Consider the following 10,663-nt stretch of genomic DNA (forward strand, 5'->3'; position numbering starts at 1 on the left):
GTCATATATGTAATTGCCATTTTTCTAATCTCTTGATTAGGATCTGATAAAATTAAATTGATGCCATCTAAGTCAAAACATTATTGAGATAAATCAATAAACTAATCAAATATGGGATAGTATCTGTTAGTGCTTGAATCTCTGCATTGGGTTTCACTATGAATGTCTAATGGCATGGACTTTCGACTCACTTTTCTTTGTATTGTCGCGATATTCTTTGAGTAAACGGTGAGTTTTAAGATATACAACTCAACACATGCATCATATAATATCAGAGTTATACTATATGTTTGCATGTGTAAATAACATAGTCATGCATCATTTATATTATAATAGTTATAATGTATAGTTTGAATGTATGGTTGCAATGTATGTTATTTATTTCATTACTTTAGTATATAAGTGTTATGTATGGTTGCAAAGTAATGTCATGCATCATGTAATTCCCATTGCATTACCATATATATATAACACTTATATACTAAAGTAACGAAATGAGAATTGCATGATGCATGACATTACTTTAGAATAATTTTATAAAGTATATCATACAATGCAATATATTGTATTTAATTTGTTTCATTTTTTTTATAATAGTTATAACTACATGAAATTAGAAATTTAAATAAAAAATCCAGAGTTACATGCAAATTTAGGTAAAATCATTTTTTAAAATAATTTTAAAATATGATTCACATAGACCTAAGATCACAAATTTCTAATGAGATTAGAAATTAGTTTAATCTTTTTACTCAGTTTAATAGGATTAAATTGGTTTTAATAAAAGATTAAATTTGTAGCAAACATATCTATAAGGGATCTTTTGTCTTTTGTCTAAGGCTAGTTCTGTCTAGGTTGGAGTATTTAAGTTGACGGAAACAAAATACTCCTAGCTGGGAACTGACCTGGAAAGGTAAATTAGATAGATTTGCTACAAGCATGCAATTGTTGATTAAGGCTTGTTAAAGTGTTTAACTAACATTAGTCAAAATTGTTTAAGTATCCAAAGTAAGTGTTACTTTTGAACAAATTTAAACAAACACTTAGTAAAAATAATTAGCCAATAATTAGCCGTATTTTTCCTAAGTTAATTAAACCCTAGGTTATTAAAATACTCAATGGGAGGAAAAAGATGTATATGATACATCAATTTTCACTTACGTTTCCCCCTTTATGTTTGCATCGTGAGACTCATGCTCCGCCTTGAGGTGCCCTAGGAGCGTCCTCCTTCGGATGGTGTTTTCATAGGTCAATATCAAGGTGAATGGAGAGAGTATTTATAGTAAATGGAAGAGGGATATATGTCAACATGTTGTATGGTCTCCTTCATTGGTTTGCACTGTGAGATCTTCGTGCACGACCTCGAGGCGCTCTAAGAGCATCCCCCTTCGGATGGTTTGTGCAATAGGTCAATATCAAGGCGAACTCCAGAAATGGATAGGATCGTTTTAGTTTTTGCTCCAATCGGTTTTTTCCCTTCAATTGGCTGGGGCGGAACTCTAGGGTCTAAAATGAAGGGTCACACTACGAGAAAATGTTAAGCTAGTTAATAATTTCTTGACCAAATAAATGATGACTGATTGTTATAAGAATAAGAGTTATTCTTGTGTCATAATTGGTTGAGAATATCTTAATTCAGTGAAGGGACAATTGACTACCCTTCACTGGCTTTTGTCCTAAATCACTGAAGCATCATTGCAAAATGGGTCCATTTAGATTTTTCTAAAACTGATTGGATGTTTTAGAGTTATGCTAAATTCTAATGTAGATCAATTTGTTTATTTTTCAGCAAAAATGTTACACAACATTTTTTCGTTAGTTGCCTTTAATTTGACCGGTTTTAATTATACGTCGTGGAAAGATTCAATTAAAACTTTTTTCGTGGTTAACGACCTCAACATTGTCATGACTAAAGATTGACCTCAAGTCCCAACTCCTGATGCAACATGAAATGTTCATAATGCATACGAGATGTGGACAAAGACTAATTCTAAGGCCCGAGTTTACATTTTGGCAAGTATACTTGATGCATTAGGCAAAAGATTTGAGACCATGGTCACTGCACATCACATCATGCAATCAATGCAAGAATTGTTTGAGCGAAAATTCTAACAATTCAAGCAAAATTGGGTTGATGACAATGAAACCAATAATGTCAGCTCTTTAGATAAACTTCAGTCCATATTGAATGTCAATGGACAAATAGTGAAAGTAATTGTTGCTAAATCTAATGAAGTTTATCAATGACGATCATCCTCTAATGAAACTTCGAGTTTATGATATAAGTTGTAGACCTGATCCCACTACTCTTAAGAAAAGAAAGAACTCCGAAGAAAATAAATATGATTTATTTGTCTTGGAGACGTGCTTGGTAGAGAATGATGATTCTACCTAGATTGTTTATTCGAAAGCTACTAATCACGTATGGTCTTCTTATCAAGGATTTAATTCTTAGAGATAATTGGTAGCTGGAGAGATGATTCTTACACTTGGTACTGGTAAGGCCGTTTCATCTATTGCCATCAACAGACTAAAGTTATTTTTAGACAAGAAACGATATATGTTATTGGATGACATATATGTAGTACCTCAAATCAAGAAGAACTTAATTTCAGTTTTTTGTCTGATTGAAACATAAGTATTCCTTATCCTCAAGTACCTTCAAAGAACGAGGGACTATATGCTTCTGTATGAAGATAAGGATTTGATCCTTACAGGATACACAGACTCTAACTTTCAGACTGATCAGATTCTCGAAAATCCACATCAGGATCAGTGTTTACTCTAAGTAGAGAAGCTATAGTTTGGCGAAGTATCAAGCAAGGATGCATCACAGACTCCACTATGGAAGCCGAATATGTAGCTGCTTGTAAAGCTGCTAAAGAGGTTGTTTGGCTTAAGAAGTTCATTATTAATTTGGAAGTTGTTCCAAATATGTCTTTGCCCATCACACTTTATTGTGATAACAATGGTGTTGTGGCAAATTCTAAGGAACCTAGGTGTCATCGTAGAGACAAATACATTGAACTGAAATACCACTTGATTCAAGAGATCGTGCATCAAGGTGACGTGATTGTCACGAAGATTTATTCGAAGCATAACGTTACTAATCCATTTACAAAGACTCTCACGGCTAAAGTGTTCGAGGGTCATCTAGAAAGTCTGGGTCTACGAAATATATGGCATATTGTCTAGGCAAGTGGGAGATGGTATTGGGGTGCTGTGTATGCCCTAGTTTATTGTATTTTTTACTTTATTTGTATTGTACATTAGGCTCCCTAAGCTTTAAGACAAGTGAGAGATTATTGGGATTGGTGTCATAAATCTCTTATATTCTCGTAGTTTATAAATATTGTATAAACAAATTGTTATTAATAAAATAATTGTTATTTTATGAGCATACATTTAATCCAATAAACTAAGATCCTGGGTTATTTTATCTAATTTTAAAAAGTATATAGAGACATATAGGTAGATCTTGTTTAAATAATAACCTAAACAGTCTGTAGTAGATGGATAAGGCTGGGTACCTTATCTTGGTGACACTATGAATATGACCCGCTTTATAGATGTTACAAGTGTTGTAAAGTGCTACAAATGATCTGATCCTGATGATTCATGTGGAGACATGTGAATGGGGGTATCCTATACAAAGAGTTTGTATAAGATTGGACCACGAAATGATTAGTCTCATTATATAACACCATTAATAATAGAAACTTACAATTCACCAGGATAACCATAGGTGACATGTCTTGAATCCTAAGTCAGTTGTGAACTCCTACTCATGAAGGTGGTCCTTTGATTTGTATAGGCAAGTTTAGTCAGATTGTCGACTCAATAAGTCTATTTTAGAGATTCGTCTGATTGGGGAGTTAGAAACATAACTACACAAGATAGAATTTACTCATTTCTCTTGTTAGGGTAAGTAGATAAATTGTTCCCTTAAGGGCTCATTCTGGGGCTTGAAAAATGTGGTCACACCCTCTCTTGGTCCAAGAGGAACTTAGTCATAATTGGACTATGACTTATTATTCATTAGAGAAATCAGTGGTACTTAAGAAGTTAGATGTAACTACAGAGACAAAACGGTATTTTGGCTCAGTTATACTTACGAGCAATTTGTGAAGGGTTATCGCGTTGTTGACTGGTTATATCCAATGGACACATAAATATATCTGTAGTGCGAAGAGTGCAGTTGTCGGTCTTTAGTGGAATGACCAGCTGTTAATGGATGTTGGTTAATTTAATTCAAGAGTTTAATTAATTATCAAAGTACCATTGGAGCTTTAATCTACATGTTCATAAGGTCCCCTCTGTAGCTCAATAGAGATTTAATTGAGAATTAATTTTTTGGACTAGTTTGAATTGTTCAAATTAATTGAAAGAATTAATAATAAATGATATAATTAATTAAATTAATTATATGTGATAAAATTAATATAATGTATTTGTATGTACATTATAATAAAAAGTATTTTGAGAGGAATTTGAATATAATTCAAATACTAATTATATGAACGAGATTTATATAATTAAATTTAATATAAAAATGATTTATATTAAATACCATAAATAGTTTAGAGAAGTTAAATATTTGAATATAATTCAAATATTAATTGTATGGATGAGATTCATATAATTGAATTTAATATAAATATGATTTATATTAAATGTCATGTATTATTGAGAGAAAATAAAACTATAGGTTATATTGTATTTGATATAATATAAAACTATAAGTTATGTGTTATATTTGATATAACATATAGTATACATATATAGTAAGGTAGTTATTATACATATATTATTTAAATTAAATTAAATTTAATTTAACTAAAGGGAGGGAGTTACAACTCCCTCCCCCTAATTTCTCTGAACATTACATGCAGTGGTGAGTAAGGTTTTTTTGGAGTACTCTCCATCTTCTTCCTATGGATAACAGAGAAAAGTTCTCTGGAAAATTCCACTCCTTCCTCTTTTCCCTCTTCCAAGAATCCAAACAAAACCCACAACTCTTGCTTGAATTCTTAATCCCTAAAGAGAATACTAGAGGATTCTCAAGTGGTGGTGTCCAATTGGTAATTTCGAATTGAAAACTAAAGAGATCGTGATCAAGAGGAAATACGTGAAAAAAATTGGCTTCAAGGGTACGTCATTTTCTTCCCTATATTTTTCCCAAAAAACATGTTGTAATTTATGTTTGATAATGTATAACTATTTTGTTTCTGTAATTTAAACTTCTGTAAAAAAAATTAGAATTGGGAAGGATCCCCGCTTCCGTACAGAGACCTTAATCGGTTTCCCTTCAAAAGGTCTATAAGTATATGGATGAGATTGGGTACCTCATCCTAGGGACACTATAGATGCGACCTACTTTGTATACTGATACAAATGATGTGATCCTGATATCATTCATGTGGAGACATGCGAGTAGGGCATCCTATGCAAAAGATGTTTGCATAAGACTGGATCACGAAATAGTCATTTTTTTCTTTATAACAACCGTTTACTGTTAAAACAGACTATTTCAATTCAATGACCTCAATCTTAATCCTGAGCTAACTATGAACTCCTGTTTATTTAGGATTATCCTTTTATCTGCATAGATGAGAGTAGTTCAGCAGCATCGCTCAACAAGCCTCCTTATTTGAGGATAAAACCGAGTAGATAGCTGGGAACATAGTCCTGCAAGATAGAATTCACTGCTACCCGTTGTAGGGTTAGCAAATAGGTTGTTCCCTTAAGTATTGATTCCTAGTCTTGAACAAATGGGAACCACCATCTCATGGTCGAGAGGGACATGGTTTATTAGTTGGACTATAAACCAATTGTTCAATAAAAGATCAGTGGGAGCTTAAGGAGCAAGATGTATTTATAGGGGTAAAACGGTAATTTTTTACCCAACTGTAAATACGAATGACCTGTGAAGGATCAACTTATTGATTATGGTTAAATCAAATGGATAGAAATATATCTACAGTGAAGAGAGTCTAACCATCAAACTATAGTGGTATGTCTCGGTGGTTAACGAATATTGATTAATTTGGATTAAAGAGTTTAACTGATTAATCTCAAATCGTTAGAGCTCATGATTTGCAGGTCCATAAGGTCTTTCTACTAACTCATAAAAGATTAAACTTTGGATTAGAAAAATTGAGCGAATTTGAAACATTCCAATTCGAAATTAGGGTTTGGAATTTGAAGCATTCAATTTCAATTTTAGGGTTTGGATAATTATATTCAATATAATTAACGTTTAATTTTGTTGAAATTAAACGGAATTGGAGAGTTTAAGATATTTAAATGTTAATTTAAATATTGGTTACATGAATAGGTTCATGTTTAAATTAGGTTTTTTTATTAATTTAATATTTGATATTAAATTATTATTATTATTTCATTAATTAAGTTTTTTTAATTAATTATTTAATCATATCAATTTCAAATTAAGAAATTCAATTTTGGAAATTGAATTTTGGTTTAATTTAATTAGATTAGAAATTATATTAAACATTTTGGAAATTCAACTACGGTGGTTTGAGAGAAAAATGGATTATTATTCAAAATAATAAATAACATAAATAAATATGTTAACCAACTTATCATATTATATTTATAACCTATAGTTTTAATATTGCATCATATATAATATAAACTATAGTTCTTTTTCTCTATTTTATGGCATTTAATATAAATCATATTTATATTAAATTTAACAACTATTTAAATCTCATTCAAATATTTATTTCCTCCAATTAAACTATAATGTATCAAATACATTATAACAATTAGATCATATATAATTAATCATATATAATTAAATTCCCTCTTATTAATTTGAACAACTCAAATTAACCAAAAACGGATTCTCAACTAAAACCTTTTGAGCTACCAATGAGACCTTATGGACCTATAGCTTGATGCTCCAACGGTATGTGAATAATTAATTTACATTATCCACTATTCGTTAAAAGTCGGGCACTCCACTAAAGACCGACATATGCACTCTTTGCACTATAGATATATTTCTGTGTTCATTGGATATAACCAATCAATAGACAATGACCCTTCACAAATTTCTCGTAAGTACAGCTGGACCAAATTACCGTTTTCCCCTGTAGTTACATCTAACTTCTTAAGTACCACTGATCCTTCTAATGAACAATAGAGCATAGTTCTACTATGACTAAACCCCTCTTGGGCCAAGAGAGGGTGCGACACCACATTGTTTAAGACCCGAAATCAGCCCTTAAGTGAGAAATTTATCTACTTACCCCTGCTTCGGGGAAGGAGTGAATTCCATCGTGTGTAGTTGAGTTCCCAGATCCCCAATCAAACGAATCCCCAAAATGGTAGGCTTGTTGAGTCGGCGATCTGGCCACTCTCACCCATATAAATCAAAGAACCGCCCTTATAGGCAGCAATTCACAACTCACTCAAGATTAAGGTTATGTTACCTATGGTCATCCTAGTGAAATGAAATTCTCTATTATGAATGGTGTTATATAATGAGACTAAACATTTCGTGATCCGGTCTTATACAGACTCCTTTGTATAGAATATCCCCACTCGCATGTCTAATACCTGAGTGATCAGGACCAGATCATTTGTAGCACTTTACAACATTTGTAACATATACAAAGCGGGCCATACTCGTAGTGTTACGAGGATAAGGTACCCAGCCTTATCCATATACTACAGACCATTTAGGTTATCATTTAAACATGTTCCACCTGTATGTCTCCACATACATGTTTAAGTTACAACGATAACCTTGGATGTTAGTTTATTGGTTTGTGGTTAATGCAACTAAAATATCACATATTTTATAGACAAAGTGAATAAAAATATTGTTGGGATTGGTATCGTAATTCTCTCGGAGTCTCGTTGTTTGTAATGATACACATTGTTTGATGAATAAAATAATTGTTATTTCATTCTAGCATTTACTCATATCCAAAAAATAAAGCTCCATGATTATCTTATGTAAACTTAAGCATTTATATGTGATATACAAGTGGATCATGCCTTAAGTGATAACCTAAATAGGTCTGTAGTATAAGAATTAAGGTGGGATACCTGATCTTGGTGACACTACATATACGATCCGCTTTGTAGAGGTTTGCAAGTGTTGTAAACTACTACAGATGGTAGATCCTGACCATTCATGTAGAGACATGCGAGTAGGGGTGTCCTATACAAAAAGTTTGTATAAGACCGGACCACAAGATGACTAGACCCTATATATAACGCCGTTGATACTAGAGACTTACATCTCACCTAAACGACCATAGGTGACACGACCTCAATCCTGAGTGTTTTGAGAACTTTTGCCTTTGAGAGCGGTCCTTTGATTAGTATGGATGAGAGTGGCCAAATTAGCAACTCAACCTGCCTACCTTTTTGGGGACTTGTCTAATCTGGGAGCTGGGAACTCAATCCACAAGATGAAATTCACTTCTTTCTCAAAGGCAGGATAAGTAGAGAGATTGTTCCCTTAAGGGCTGATTCCGGGGCTTGAACATAGTTGCCACAACTTCTCTTTGGAAGAGAGGACTCAGACATAGTAGGACTATGACTTATGTTCATTAGAGGATCAGTGGCACTTAAGAGTTAAATGTAACTACAGGGACATAAAGGTTATTGGCCGAGCTATACTTAGGAGAGATCTGTGAAGGGTTGTCACACTGTTGATTGGTTAAGATGGACACATTATATATCTGTAGTAAAGAGAGTTCAGCTGTCGGTTTTTAGTGGATTTCCTGGCAGTTAACGGATGGTGGATCTTGTGACTAAGAAGTTTAGTCAGTTATTCACATACCGTTGGAACTTCGAGCTACAGGTCCATAAGGTCCCCTTGGTAGCTCAATGGATTCAGTTGAGGATCAGTTCTTGGTGTTAATTTGAAATGTTCAAATTAACAAGAGGTAATTCGATTATATATGATATGATCGGTATGATGTATGAGATACATCTAATGGAGGATTAATGTAAATGAGATTTACATTAAGTACCATGGAATAGAAAAAGATCTATGGTTTATATGTTTCATGAAATAAAATATTAAAACTATAGGTTATAATATATTATGGTAAGTTAGTTATCATTTATTATTATAATAATTATTGGATAATTAACTCTTTTTCTCTAATAATTAATTGATTGGGAGGTTATTGGTGATTTCATGGTAATCGTGAGATAAAAGGAAATTTTTTTTCCTAATTTTAGTAAGTTTTTGCAAATTGTGTTTTGAGATTTCCTCTCTCGCAGATAATCTCACGGCAGTTGTCAAGTAAAGGATTTTACTGAGCAACAACTTGATAAGGTAAACGATCGTGTAGTGTTTTGTAGGCGACAGAAACTTAGCTAAGCGCTGAGCTAAACGGTTGCATAGCTTTTGCTAGATGATCGCTTAGTTTTTGCTAAACGATTGGGCATCGACCTATACAATAGGTTCTACCTTCTCCCACTTGCTCAATCGTTTATACGATTATTGTTTCCTCCGTCTTCGTCCTCAAATGAAGTCCACATAGAGCCTACCCTCTGGATTCTCACACTGAGAATACTAAGGTAGCCTTTTTGGTGGTGTCATACTCAACTCGACACTGTTGAGGTTCTCTGAAGTCCGTTCGTGTTGTTCAGTGAGGCAATTGCTGAGTTTGAGAGCGCGGTGTTCGTGCAGTGTAGCGGTCTTATTGGACGAGCGTTCGAGTGTTTCTATGTTCGAGCGTTCGTGATCAAAGAGCTTGGCGATGAGTCTACAAATGTGTATAGCATTTCTTATTGACCATTTGTATTATCTTGCTGTAGTTTCTGTAATTAATGCATAACCATATATTTCTGTTTATGATTGTAATTATAAAGTTCATATATGATTGTAATTTGGAATGGTTTTTCCACTGCTCATGGAAATCCTCGTGCTCGATTCCATCAAATATCATATATTATAAATCATTTACAAGTTTGTTCATACAAGGTTTACAAACTATAGAACCCTACGAGATTTAGGGCATCAACCCCAACATAGTAGAAAAGATCCTCTTGGTGGTCTACTAGAGTTTTGGAGTTCCAATTTCGTGGATTGAGCAAGGAGCAAGTGAAATTCTACAAAGGTATACACAATGAAACCCTCTTTCTGTTAAATTTTGTTTTCAGCATGCTTTGTTCTCAAATTAAGTGTAATTAGAGTGCTTAATGATTCTATTAGCTTCCATTTTATGCATCTTTACTCTATCATCAAGCAAATCTAATGGCTCCAAATTGTTCTTGATAGATGTGAAGGATCCTGGCTCTAATTATCCTAAAGAGATGTTAAAGATCTAATGGTTATGAGTTGATCTTGGACAAAGTGTAAGATCCAGTGGCCCCAAATTGTCTCCAAGAAACTTCTTGAAAATTTTTGTTAATTATCTAAAAATTTTCCACTTGGAGATTTGATTGATAATCAATCACATCCGCGCACCATTCTTTCTATCTTGTCATCTTCATGTTGCTTATGTTTATGGTAGGTCACTCGAGGATGAACAACGATTAAACTTGTTAACATTGACTGCCCTTGTCAAGTAATCTGCTAGGTTTTCTTTTGTATGAATTTTATGGATATCTACTATTCCATCCTCCAATTTCTCACGAATGAAGTGGTACTGCACTCGAGTATGTT

Source organism: Benincasa hispida, chromosome 8 (genome assembly GCF_009727055.1).
Source record: "Benincasa hispida cultivar B227 chromosome 8, ASM972705v1, whole genome shotgun sequence".
NCBI classification, from domain to species: domain Eukaryota; kingdom Viridiplantae; phylum Streptophyta; class Magnoliopsida; order Cucurbitales; family Cucurbitaceae; genus Benincasa; species Benincasa hispida.